The sequence below is a fragment of the Chrysoperla carnea genome, chromosome 3 (assembly GCF_905475395.1).
Source record: "Chrysoperla carnea chromosome 3, inChrCarn1.1, whole genome shotgun sequence".
In the NCBI taxonomy this organism is placed as follows: domain Eukaryota; kingdom Metazoa; phylum Arthropoda; class Insecta; order Neuroptera; family Chrysopidae; genus Chrysoperla; species Chrysoperla carnea.
Genome location: NC_058339.1, coordinates 56,333,927 through 56,348,772, shown reverse-complemented (window position 1 = coordinate 56,348,772; position 14,846 = coordinate 56,333,927). Strand labels below are relative to the sequence as shown.

Sequence of the window (14,846 nt, the reverse complement as noted above, 5' to 3'; positions counted from 1 at the left end):
AATAAATTTGGAAAATAATCAAAAAGTACTTGGTATTTAATTTTATACATTTAAATAACTTTTTAATATTTTCAAATAGTTTAGATATTTTTGACCTCTAAAATTTTGTAATTGTATTTGCCAAAATTTTACATATTGTGGATAATAGTTTAAAAATAACTATCTAAAATTGTTTAGGCTTTACAGCAATGTAACAATGTTTTTAATTTTAAAAAGTCATTAAAAAAATTAATAGGAACATAAATTGGAAGTTTTTTTTTAAAAACTATATTACCCACATATTTTTAGTAGTAATGATTTTTTAACTGATTTACGAAGAAAAACTTGGCATCAATTTGTACCGATTGAAAGTTTGATTAATTTTAATTGACATAAATAAATGTGGGACAAAAGGATCGCTCGAAATAAGGAAAGTTGCATAATAATTTAATTTCCAACTATTCAATAGGGGATATGCATGAAATTTGTTTTGCATTTCTTAACAAAATATGAAAATACCTTAAAAGGGATAGCAAAAAGTAAACTTAAAATTAACATCGGCTAAGAAATACAAATGATATAAGCACTACTAATAAGACATATGAGAGAGGGGGGGAGGTAGAGAGAGAGAGAGATCTGACATAGTTTGTGACGTCATATACAATGTCGATCATATGCTACCACAGTTTGGTTAGAATGAGATAAAAAAATTTGATAGTTTTTATTTTGGTTGTTTTTTAATAGTTATTCGAAAAATAATTTCCTCTCATGCATAGTCTCTTTATCTACTCATACAGGATAAGCACTGTCTTTGAGTACTGTTTTTCGTCCGACAAAAAACAAATTGCACATTGTGTGCTCTAAATTAACTTGCCTCACTCAAATTATCACTGTCGTACAATAAATAAATTTGTCCCACTCAATGAGACATTAGCTGTTTGACATTACTAGAAAGAAAAAAACTACTGTATTTTGCGAAATTTTAAAATCGGAAAATTTCGGTTACGTAAAGCAGAATGTGTACAAATTGAGAAACGGAAAAGCCTGAAAAAAAAGATTCGTAAAACATGGTGTGACGTAATCATTTTAGTTATATTTATATTTATACATACGCTTTTATATTTTAACATTTACTACGTCACGAACATAGCACACTGAGCCTAAATAACGTTTGTAATCGGTGAATTCTTTTGTATATTTAATTCATTTTAATTATCTTATATTTCTCTATACATAGCTTTTAAAAAAGTTTTCTTGACGAAGTTCAATATTATTTATGATAAAGAATTGAAATAAAATACAAAAATTGATTATTATTTTTTATTCAACAACCCAATTCAGAAAGCTTGAATAAAAAAAATATTGCCCTTGATTTTTTTACAACGAGTTTTTCTTGTCATACATAATAAATGAGTAATTCAAAGTACTCAACAATAAAGTGAAGCAGACTGTATGGCATACAAAATAATTATCTATTTAAAAAATACTATAATTACATACTTATAATAGCCTAGAGCGTGTAGATAGATATATGCATATCAGTTGGGTTCTAAAGTCATTTTCCTAAAGCAGACTGATATTTCTAAGTTATTGAAATGAGTTAAAATATTTTTTTAACCTCTGAATCAAAAAAGGGTCCTTGTTTGACCAAATCGATTCAATTTGGAGAAGGATCTAAAGAAAAAGGTAATTTAATGGAGTGTTCTTAGATATGTCTCAAGTGCGAGTTTATCAAATACGAGTTAAGGATTCCATACCTGGAACAACTAAAAAATAGATTGATGATTCTCCAAATCGGTTCAACTTGGATAAAGCTCTAAGAAAAAGTTAATTCAATTCACATACAAATTTTCAACTCAAATTGGTGTGATTTTAGAATTGTGCAAAGCTTTAAAATCGCGTATAAACATGGTAATTCGATATAGAAACGAGGTGGGAGTGCTGGTACGTTGACATCCTCAAAAAACTCTTCAGCTTAATTTTCAGGAGCTGTAGAAGTTTGCAAAGACTTAAAAATCGCACTTATTTCGGCATAATTAAGAAGAGGGAGTGATGATAGTTAAAATCTGCAAAAAGCACTTCCTTTATACTAACTACACCTAAAAACTTTAAAAAAACAAAACTTTATTGCCCGATTATTTAAATAAATAAATTACTTCAACAGTAGGCTTCTTACTTTAACATTGGTCTTATGGAAAAGCGGTAGACGGATAATATGCTTTCAATATGCTTTCATAGATTTTTCCAAAAAAAGTCGGTGGAAATTAAAAATTAAACTATTTAAATTAATAAACTAGTTAAAACCTTAATTAATTATTGAAAACAAAAAAAAAACCGTTGTGTCCGACTAATTAAGGATGTATGAGTACGGTAGTGGGGACACAAATTAAAAATTTTTTTTTAAATTTTGATGGTGAATTATGTTATAATTTTACAATATAAGACGATAAGTAAGATTTAAATTTTTCGATATCTGGAGTAATTTTCAAAATATCGAAATTGATTGTGTTTAAAATAATGCACAAATCTATGGTACTATCTTAATTAATACATAAAAACAAAAACTTTTTCTAATGTAAAGAAAAATCTTTCATGAAGGAACAAAAGTGGGCAAATGACCGTCAAAAATAATAATTGTGTCAATGTTATTACCAAATTTTACTTATTAAAGTAAATGGATAACTTTTATAATTAAAAATTGTCCGAGAAATAAAAGATCTACTTCAAAAAAAGTCAAAATTACCTTGAATAATTAAATTATTTCCTATAAATTAATAATTTTAGGTAAAAAATGTTAATTTATCACACAAAATTATACAGGCACGTATAAAATGTAAACAAAAACCACTTATGAATGTGATCGTGCAGATATAGTTAATTCACAACATTCGCCATTCGATGATTATATAAATTTCTCACAAAGCATTAATTTGGAAAATGGATGTGAAATCAAGGTCCTTCGCCTTTAAGGACGTTCCCAAAAAATCACGTTTTCTTAGGATCATAATTAAATCGTGTTTATGCATTCTCATTAATGCTCTTTATAAACAGGTAAATTTACTAATACCTCTTACGATGTTAAATTTTTTAATTGGCTGTTAAAGTTTGAGTTTTTAACAAATAAATCCTATATTGATGTTTTTAAAGGTATGCTTTATTATGTAATAAGGTTAATTTTCTTAACATTAATTTGGAAAAAGTAATATTCAATAGTTAAAACCATAACAAATATTTTTCTATAAAGAAAATTATAACAAGCAGCACTCATTTTTCCATAAAATACATTTAAAGTGATGAAATGAATAGCATTTGTATGTTATTTTATCTACAAGTAATATTTTTTCTCTATCTTTACGCATCAATATTTAAAAAACTATAGTATATATCGAAAAATTTTACTCTTAATTTTCGTCTAATTTTCCCAAGTTCTAACAGAATCCACCCTCAAAATTTGAAGTAGAGGAGCAAACAATGTCAAGTAAATACATTAAAAGAAAATTTAACTTTTTAAGTTTAAAAGAAATTATACTTTTTTGTTACATTTTTTATTGTAAAGCCGATCTTTTTCTAGTTATATAAGAAGTTTTGTGCCTTAAAAATTCCATAAAGATCGTATTAAACATTTTTTTAAAAGGTCGTAATTAAACAACTTAAGCTAGTGAACTAAAACTTGAACTAACTAAACGCTAGTGAACTTTTTGTAGTAAAGTTCAAATAAGCCATAGCTACTTATCACACCTGACCACTGAGCTGATCGGAATTTATTCCTGTAGGAAATAAAACTTTTGAAATCTAAAATATTAAATTAATATATATATTCTTCAATTTTTCAACATTGGTAATAAAAAAAAGTTAAAAATTAAATTATTTTTAGATTCCACTAAATAACACTGAACAAATGGCATTTAAAAACTTGGGACAAAAAACTCAAAAATTGAAACTGAATACTTTCTTAGCAATAAAATAACCTACATTGCATCATGTTTTACACCGAATTAGATTTACTGGCAGTATTTATTAATTTTTACATGTACTCCAAACAAGCAAATTCGCTAAATCATTAAAACAAGAACGGCTTTTTTTAAATAATCCGAATAATTTGAGACTCCGAGGAATTCAAAAAAATTCAAAATTATTTGCATTATTTCAACACACAGTTGTTTTGTTTTTGTGATTTAAAAATATCGTATCATAAAATTATTGCACCATTGCAATTGTAATAAATGACATTTGAAAAATTTTATGCTTTTTTCATTGCATTCGTGCACGGTCCTACTCGTGTCAAAACGATTATTTTCAATGGTAGTATTACTATAGATTAAATTTTTACCGGTAATAAATAAGAATTAAATTTTATGTGTACACAAAAGCTGACCGAGAAATTTTTAAGGGAGGGGTGAACATATGAACATATCGTGAACATTTTTTTGGCAATTAAAAATTTATACACTTTATGGTTCAAATTTGTTATTTGTTTCACTTTCTATCGCGCCATGGTCGCATTATTTACTGGATTATTTGTTATTGCATTAAAACTACCCGATTTTCAGTTGTGCTAAAATTCAGTGATTTACATGATAATTACTCGAAAAGGTTGACTTCCCTGTTTAGAGAGAAAGTCATAATCATAATGAGCCCCTTTGAACCCTTGCATGAAATTTAGTAAACCGTCTCGAAATTATTTTAACACATTATAAAAAGGTAATTCGTAATTATTTGGCAGGAAGAAAAAGTTCTTATTCTTTGAAATATTTTATCACTTTAATCTAAAACATTTTTTAAATTAGGAATAAACAGCTGAATCCCTTCAGAAGCTGTAAACCGCAAAGTTAACGAAATGCAAAACTGTTAATCTACCCCAAATTAAACTGCCAACCCCACAAAATCATATCTTCACCTTGGCGGGCGCTATATATTTTTTGAATAGGAATTTCACCTCAAAAAAGAATATCAAAATTTGAAATTTCAAACTTTTCAATTTGAGAGTGTCCAATTTTTTGGGCGAACTTGACGTTGCCATTCAACGAAATTAAAGGAACAAATCAGAGAAAAAATTTTCGACATCAAGCTGTCAAGATATAAAGTGAGAAAGGGAAAAGTTAGCATAATGATAACTAAATAGATATTTTCGAAAATTATTATTTAACGATGTACGAGCGCCATGGCAATTTTGGATAAAAGGTTCGGATTTTTTTTATATGAAGTTGGCCTAGGTCTATATCAATTCTGAAAATTTTAGGGGGGGGGGGGGGTTGTCCGATTATTTAAATAAATAAATGACTTTAAAAGTAGGCATGTTTAACATTGGTCTTATGGGGAAACGGTAGATGGATGATATGTTTTCATGAATTTCTCCAAAACTAGTCGGTGGAAATTAAAATAAAAAAACTACTAAAAATAAAGTTAAAACCTTAATAAATTATTAAAAACGAAAACCATTGTGACCGTCTAATTAAGGATGTATGAGCACGGTAGTGGGGACACAAATTTAAAATAAAATATATTTTTTCAATTTTGATGGTTAAAAATGTTATAACTTGACAATATAAGACAAAAAATTTTTCGATATCTGGAATAATTTTCAAAATATCGAAACATGATAATTTTATTTAATTATCGAGCTTTCGATATTTCGAAAACAAAGGCAGATATTGAAAAATTTTATTCTATTGCCTTGTCGCTCGTACTACCTTAAGATGCATAATTTAAAGTACTGCATCTCCAATACTATCTTTGAAACAAAATGAACATTCTATAAGACAGTTTGGGGGATGCTAGGAAGCTTACCCAGAAGAAAGCATAACATCTAGCGTTTGAAGTTCAAGGATTGTCTTCATTTGAGTAATACTTTCATAGATCAAAAAACTCTTTTTAGATCAAAAAACCAAAAATTTTTTACAATTCATTATTTAGCAAACAAAATGCATAAATCTTAACACTATTTACGTCCATCGAAATGAATTAATTTTAGAAGATGATATTAATTAGCATCTTGAAAAATTCTATAACATATTAACCATTATAAACAATAGATGTGGTTTCTAATTCGATGAAACTACATAAATCTATACGATACATAGATTTCATAGAAGTGATTATCTTTGTGCGATGCGGTCAAGTGCACAGATATACTACAGCTTCCAAATTATATATGCATCTTATATAAACAAAACAAAAAAACGAATCCTTTCATAGAATATAAAACACCCAAGTAGTTTAAAGTTAGAAATTTCTAACATAAATCACTATTGGCATAATACTTAAAAATTTATATCGCACTTTAGATCACCAAGTATATATACGTTTATTATATTATTCATCATGTAAATCGAAGTTCATTGTTGCATGATACACTTGACACAGTTTTTATTTACACAAAAGATATACAAAATAAATAAATATAAATATTAATAAACAAAAAATAAACACTAATAAACATAAACAAACATAGAGAAATAAAAAAAAAAATTAATATATAAATAAAAATTAAACTATCAACTATTTATATAATGATTATAAATCAATTTTAAATTGTATTTTATAATAAAACAAAAGAAATATATATTCTTACAGGGAATAAATGTTGTGCTGCGAACAATATAATATACAAAACACAACTGAAACAAAATGACAGTAAACGGCTTGGTAGATGTTGTTTGTTATTCCCTTCAGCTGTCAATTAAGGTTCCTGCGCGTGATGCGCACGCATATACGGGCGGCTGCACCTTGCCAAGAGGCCCCCCTAACTATTATAAAATACATATAATATACCGACCATAGTATTTGTATATTATTGAATGTATACTGTGTGTTCTATATATTGTGTTTGTGTATATGTTTCGTTGTTTTGTTGACAAGTGTACCTTATCCAACCAGCTGATATTAACGCGCAAACTCACAATCAAAATAATATTATTGTCAAGTACAAACCTAGTTTGTAAATATTGTACTCTGTGGTGTATAAATGGTTCCGTATTCAAAATATAATTTCCATTAATCGAAAACTTTTTAAAATTCCCATACAGTCCATCTAATATTTGATAATTCCAACCTATTTTTAAGGCTGTTCCATACACATTTTTGATATGCGTGAAATCATTCTTTGATTAACGTGAAACTTTATAGGTAATTTCTTTAAGAATCCTCTAAAATATTTATTAGTGAAAAAAATTTTATAAAGAAAAGCGGTTTTCCAGATAAGAATGGTTAAAATAACAAATGAATTTCACGAACTGCAATTATACCCCTTACTCTATCGATTTGAAAATTGGATATGTTATAGGTATTCATATTCTACCTGCCCTGGGCAATTTTATTTTCGAAACAATAAGATTCGAAAAAGTAACAGGATTAATTAAGAAATTCATAAAGTTCACGCTAATAAAAGAATGATTTCATGCCAATTAAAAATGTGTATAGAACAGCCCTAAGCATTAAGCCCTTTTGAGTATTATATTTATATACCTAGTATATTTTAAGTGAAGAAGTTTATGATGCTCCAAAGTCTATGTATGCATTAAGGTAAAAAAAAAACATTATTAAACAGATGGAGTTACAGTAACACGGCCACAACATTAATGTGAAAATATATATGTCGCAACCAACTAGCTTAATTAGCCGTTTAATTAAAACCCAAGCCATTTTACTCAATGGCGCCGTTCAATTAGCGGCCTGAACGATATTCTGGCATTCAATAAAACGGCTGGGAAAATGACTTGGATCGATAACGGTTAACTACGTACCAATCCTAGGCATTTAAATTTAGTTCCACTTTCTGCCACCTGGTGCTGAAACCTACACACAAATCTCAGATGCAAATTATTTTAGAAAGTCTATTTTCTTTGAGAGAGGCTGTGGCAAGTCAGTCAACTTTTGGTGACCAGGGATTTTAAAAATGCAGGTGATTGTTTGCTGTGAAGGTGTTTCGCAATCATAGAAGTGCTTGTTTTAAAAACAAAGATCTAGGGGGATCCAAAGACAATATATGTGGAACACAGGCATATGAGGACATTCTTATAACGTAAATCTTTATCATAGAAAAAGAAGGAAAAGGTATAATAAGGCAGACCAATGACATATTAACGCATAATAGTGAGCGGGAGTTGGTTGGTAAGAATCCAGCAGTATCCGGTAGCAGTTGCCTTATATATAATGGTGATGATCCCATCTTCAAAAAAGAGGTGATTGGCCGAGGGGTTAAATTTTATAAATAAAGATTGTTTTTTTATACAGATCCATATTGATAGCAATTCAACTGTTATAAACTTTGCTTTTAAAAAATATATTTATCTTTATTGCCTTATTATAAATTTGATATATGCATCTCTCTTACATGTACCATGATGCTTTCAATGGGCAACAAAGACTATATAAATATGACTTAAGGAGCTGGCATGTTTAGATGTAAAAATTCTAACTGATGGTTGATAGGTTGATAGTCAATGATAAGATTGTTGTTTCTAGACTTGGCAAGAAGTTATCGAGATTTTGGGAAGAGATTAAATTAAAAAAAGCCTGTGAAAAGTATCGTAACTTCTTCAAAAAGCATCCTCCAGAAACTTAATAACAAAATTTTAATTAATTTTTTTTCGTTTCTCATGACAAAAAAAGACGATCTAGATAATTTAAAAAAAATGTCTATTTTCTTATTTTTTTTAACTGTACAACGGGCATATTTTTGATGGCGTTTTATTCTAAGAGTACTTTAATTGATAAAGTTATTTACAGTTGTTATGGACTAAGAGCCAGCGCCTGCCAGACACACATTAAAGTATAAAAGCTGAATTTTTTTTTGCGTATTCTCACTGGTGTAGGGACCAATCTTTGGGGGCTACAAACCTTGACTAACGGTTCCTTCGGTAGGTAGCAGGTAATCAGGGGCGCAGTACCCGAGCTCTCTCACGTTAAAGTATAAAAGCTGAAATTCACACAGAGTGTTCAAATGACCATTTTAAGTCAATATTGACAAAGACAGATCAATCCGAAGGGGCTAACACTCCCCCAGACGTAGTAGAAGGTCAAATGCAAAAATACACAATTATCTACATTTTCTTCAATGATTATGAACTTATTTCACTGCAAGAGTTATTTTATTATTTAAATATGTTCAGTATCACGTACTGAATGTAAAAGCACAAAATCCTTACAAAAAGTGCCTCCATTTTAAGGAAAACCGTTTTAGGCTATATCTCCATAACCGTGCGCTTTAGACCAAAACTGGTAATAACTTTTATTGTAGATAATTAAATTACCTACTTTTTTGTAAACTAATTTTTTTTGTATCACTAACCGTTTATGGCTTATACAACTATGACGATTTACTTATTGAATATTTGACCGATATGTCATCTAATGTTAGTTGGATGGATTGATATGTCTTTTTCAATATTGACTTAAAATGGTCATTTGAACACTCTGTGTGAATTTCAGCTTTTATACTTTAACGTGAGCGAGCTCAGGTACTGCGCCCCTGATTACCTGCTACCTACCGAAGGAACCGTTAGTCAAGGTTTGTAGCCCCCAAAGATTGGTCCCTACACCAGTGAGAATACGCAAAAAAAATTTCAGCTTTTATACTTTAATGTGTGTCTGGCAGGCGCTGGCTCTTACTCTATTAATTAGTATGCCAATAGAAACAAAATTATACAAGGCGTTTCAAAATAAAATTCATTTTTGATCGGTTGACTGAGGAAACGCAGCGCACAGAGGGCGCAGGAAACTATCCAATTGATAAACTGGTTTTTATAGTTTTTAGTCAACCAAATTCAATTACCCCTTTAGCGAGTGCATTCTTCACAAAGGGCCAGGGGCGTTGCCAAAAACTGGGCTCGAGGGGGGCAACCAGAAAGATATAAAATATGATTATAAGAAAAACAATTTTAAAAACTCCAAAATACTCTCAAACTCCAATTATATCATTATTACATCTATTAATACTTTCACATTAGTTTTTGGGTCGCTAATTTTTACGTTGCATTTGGGTATAAAAAGTAAAGAGTTAACTTCATAAAATCAGTCAATAAAGATGGCTGAGAATCGTTTATCAAGTAGACCTTTTGACAAGTACTTCGAAAAAAAAACGGCAAAATGTTAGTATTTAAACCTATTTTACCATTAATTTACCTGAAAATGCATTTTCATCAATCACAAGTGAAATTTACAAAAATTAAAAGACACCCAAGAAATTTTTCGAATACGGAACCCTAAACTCGCACTTAAAAAGTATGAACACTCTTCATTTAATAACCTTTTGCCTTAGAGCCTTCTCCAAATTGAAACGATTTTGAGGATCATCACTTATTTTTTAGTTTTCCGGGTACGGAACTTTAAACTCGCACTTGAAACATAGCTAAGGACACTCGCCATTAAATTACCTTTCAAACGAAACAAAAAAATTCAAATTGGTTCATCCCTTTAGGCGCTATGATGCCATAGCCAGACTCACAGACAGACAGCTACACATATATGTGAAAATAATTGTCAATTAATTTTTGAATTCCGTAGAATTTTAATTTTTTTAAACAAGTAAGCCCACATAATCATTTTTGTGAATCTCGAAGGAGGGACAGCTGACACTACTTGACCCCTCGTTGGTGACGCCCATATCAAGGCACAATATGACGAAAACGCTGAGGTTCTGTCAGGTAACTGTAGAGGAAATAAATGACTTGTCTTATCAACGATTATCAATCCAACAACCATTAAATGGTTAGAATTTTTACATGCATGCCAGCTCTTATACGACGTACATAAAACATAATAATATAGTATATCATTAAAATCGACAAATGTAATACAAAAAAATTAAAATCCCTTCCATCCATTTCTATTACAAATGATATTGTACTCATTTTTTTAAATAGAAATAATACGCAAAATTTAATAATAATTAAACATTGTTATGGTTTTACTAATTATTATTTCTATATTTCTAATTGAGAGAAATTTTCTAAATTTTAATATATATTTTATTATGTGTGCTATTTTAAAAGGTCCCGTAGATTGTAAAACAAGAATGCGAAAAATATGTTTGTGATATGTTTATCCTGTTTATCCGCTGTCGACAAATTCAGTATCAATCATCTGTCTAGTAAATAAGATCCTTAGTCGATGTGGAGCATTATCTCTCATCGGTCGCATTTAGGATGTAGACATCCTCATATTTTCTTTATTTATGGGAATATCGATTTGAAATTTGGCACAATCATACAGGGTGATGGGTCACATTTGTTTATATACTTAACCGAAATCTGATCTTAAAACTCAGCTTACAACAAATTGACAAATAGGGCTGATTTTCCTGGGATCAGAGATGGTGAGAGACATTTAAAAAAGATCGAGAGGTGTCGTGAGCACTCGGTAGGAGCTATATTTCTTTCGTACCTTGGTACATTATAAGGCTCCCCCATTATAAATATAGCGCTTACTTTTTTTATTTACAAGATATTTTTCTGAAAATTTAAGGTATTAATTTTAGAAGTCATATACTTGTTTGACTCTAAGAATAAAGAATTTAATTTTATAGTTATACTTTTTTCGTTTTTACTGTATGGAATAATTGTAGTACCTATTCAGTTTAAAAAAGACATACTTCTGAATTATTAGCCAACCCAATATGTGAGTACATTACGTTTGGTTTGATTACGATATTTATTATGACATAACATAAAAATTGTATTGTACTTACTTTAAATTATCTCTGTTTTCTTTAACTTCTGATAAGTTTCACAACTCAATGATAAAATATAAAATTTTGACAAAAATACTAATTGACAGTTATAAAAATAATTTTGCATTTTCTCAAAATTCATGGCAACCTGAATTGATTGAAAGAGTTTTAGTTTCCTCGGTAACCTAGATGTCGGTTTTGGTGCCTGTTGCCCTGCAATTTTTTTTTTTTTTTTTTTTTTGCTTTAACTCCCAACCAGCCAACAAATATCGTGCGATAAGGAACATAGTTTCAAAATTATTAGAAAAAGTTGCTTAGAATATTTTATTATACCCATATATCGATTTTCATGACAAAATTTGCATTTTTTATTTTTTCCTTTTTTTGGTCTTTACTCAAAATGATTACTATTGTTATCTAAGTCCACGAAATTTAGAGGTGGATTAAAATTTTATTTCTTTCAATATTATATTTTTTGAGAAAAAAATTTAATAATAATAAAGTTATAGGATGCACGTTATTAAATAAAGACAGGCAAAACACTCAGACGCTCAGTTATTTAATACAGCTACACCCCTGCACGATTCCATTATATATAAAACGTATTTATCTACCTTTAAGAAATATGTACCCCACATATTAAAAAAAAAATCTTTACAGACGAAAGAAAAATCTGATATAAAATATTCACATAACGCACAACTGTAAATGCATAAATATTCAAACACTTTAAAAAGGCTGAGCTGAGGTCTTAGCAGAAAAAACTCAGCTACGAACATTTTTTCTGCTATTCAGATATTTTTATACCCAGCGCTATGTAACTAACACCTACGATCGTATAAAATAACACCTTCCGCATCTCTATTTTGAGTATTCGAATGGGGAAACTGTTTTTTATTTAATTTTTAACCGAGTTCAAAAAAGGAGGTTCTCAATTCGACTGTATTTTTTTTTTTAATGTTTGTTGCCTCAGAACTTTTGACTGGGTGAACCGATTTCGATGATTCTTTTTTTAGTGAAAAATTAGTTAGTGTACTTCAGATTCACTAAAAATCACAAAATAAAAAAAAACTTTTAACAAAAAGAAAACCGATTTCAAAAGAAAAACTTTTCCAAAACAAATTAATATGCACTAAAAAGTTTCCTTGGCACCGACTCCAAAAAATCACAATAATTTTAACTACATTATATTATCGTTTTTTTTTTTTTACTTTTTACTAGTGCATATTAATATGTTTTAGAAAAGTTTTTCTTTTGAAGTCGGTTTTCTTTTTGTTAAAAGTTTTTTTTTTGTAAGGATGTACGAGCGCCAAGACACTTTTGGATAAAAGGCTTGACTTTTTTTTATATGAAGTTGGACTAAGTCAAAATCAACTCTGAAAATTTTGGGGTAGTTGTTCGATTATTTAAATAAATAAATTACTTCAAAAGTAGCATATTTAACATTAGTGTTATGGGAAAACGGTAGATGGATGATATTTTTTCTTAGATTTCTCCCAAACTAACCTATTTAAATTATAGTTAAAACCTTAATTAATTATTTAAAAAAAAAAAACCGTTGTGTCCGACTAATTAAGGATGTATGAGCATAATTATAATTTAAACCACAAGTCTAAACTTGCATTGACGCTCGTACTACCTTATTAACGCCCGATAAACCGAAAAGACAGGGTATTATGAGTAATTTTTTTTCATAGTTTAAAATAAAATAAATAAATAAACAAAAAGTTTTTATTTATTTATATAACCTATAAAATAAATAATTCATTTTTTAGGATTGTGCTATCTCTATCTATGCAAATCTGTATCCATTCAATAGGGCTTATAAGGGTTGGTAGTCCTTTAAAAATATTTTTTTAAACATACATAATTAACTAGAACTGTATTTTTGTGGTTTCGCCCAGATAAAAAAAAGATATAGTTACATTTAACGAGGGATAAACATAAAAGGTACACGATATTATTGTCGTTTTCGGAATAAGTATAGTATAGTAGATAGAATAACGTTTCAAAAATGTGAAAAATTGCACGAAAGGTGTGATCCGACGCCTATGGATTATTTTCTGTGGCTATTGTAGGTGGTACGCACTACACATAGTACGTACCACCTACAATAGCCACTAAATCGTTTTTTAATGTACATTCCTACAGAAAGAATAAGAGTATTTAGGTTTAGGAAATAGTTAATTTTATTGAAAGTTTTCACAATTATTAAGTATAACATTTCAAAGTAATATTCTACTAAATATCTATTATATTATTATAGTCTTAAAAGTAGGATTGCCAACCGTACCGAATTCATAGTCCCGTAAACTTAACTATTCTGATTTGTTCCCACATTTCTTTAAAAAATATATATATTCTCTACACCAGACATGGGCGAGTTATTTTAAGTCGAAGTCAACATTGTTATATCTTTATTGTGTGTCATAAACATTATTGCGTATCTCTTTATCCAAGCCCGCCTTACTAATAGGGGAGGAAGCGAGAAAGGTATACGACTCTTCTACCTATCTCAGTTTCTCCAACAGTAATGAGATAGGTAGAAAAAAAATATTGTATCTCTGTTTTATTCGTATTATTGGTTGACACTGGTTAAATTCTCGCTGCTTGCTCGTTATTTAGTAACAGAAGTCTGAGGGACTTCTCTGAGTCACTTTGCCCATGCCTGCTCTACACACGACTCAATAAATACAATGACCTGTGGTAATCTTTTTTTATAAGTAGCCCAATCATTTATAGACCCGAGTGTATTATTATTATTATATTATCTGCTTTTAAATTTCAGACTTCAGTTTAAGATCGAAAATACGATTTTCCAATTTATTGTCTCTTCTTTAGTTTCAGAAGCTTAGGTGGAACTTTTTTTGTTGTTAAAAAACTAACAAATTATTTTTAAATATGAATTTTTTTTGTCCCGTTTAAAAAATACTGTTCCGCATACTTATTGATTATTTTTCCCGCAATGTCTCCCGAAATACCTTTTTTAAAAATTGGTAACTCTAGTCTTAAGGTACATGATACATATATACTAGTGTTACAAGAAAGAGCTCTCTACAAATCCAGGTAGCGCAAATTTAGTTTAGTTGAAGGGGATAACATATATGATTTAGGGCAATAAACATAAAATGGGCTCGCTATTGCCTATTTCACAGAAAATACTCGTCTAAGCGTCAAATGAAACCGATTTTTGTATTTT

The 14,846-nt window shown here is 29.3% G+C and overlaps 1 protein-coding gene across 1 annotated transcript in view; it reads right to left on the bottom strand.

The window, feature by feature from the left end:
- LOC123296731 (tumor protein p53-inducible nuclear protein 1) overlaps positions 1–6,588 on the bottom strand; it is a 37,343-nt gene extending 30,755 nt beyond the window's left edge. Inside the window, exon 1 of the mRNA XM_044878341.1 lies at positions 6,551–6,588. The gene's annotated coding sequence lies outside the window, so the exon portion shown is untranslated. The remainder of the gene's footprint in view (positions 1–6,550) is intronic.
- Between the last annotated feature and the right edge of the window lie 8,258 nt (positions 6,589–14,846).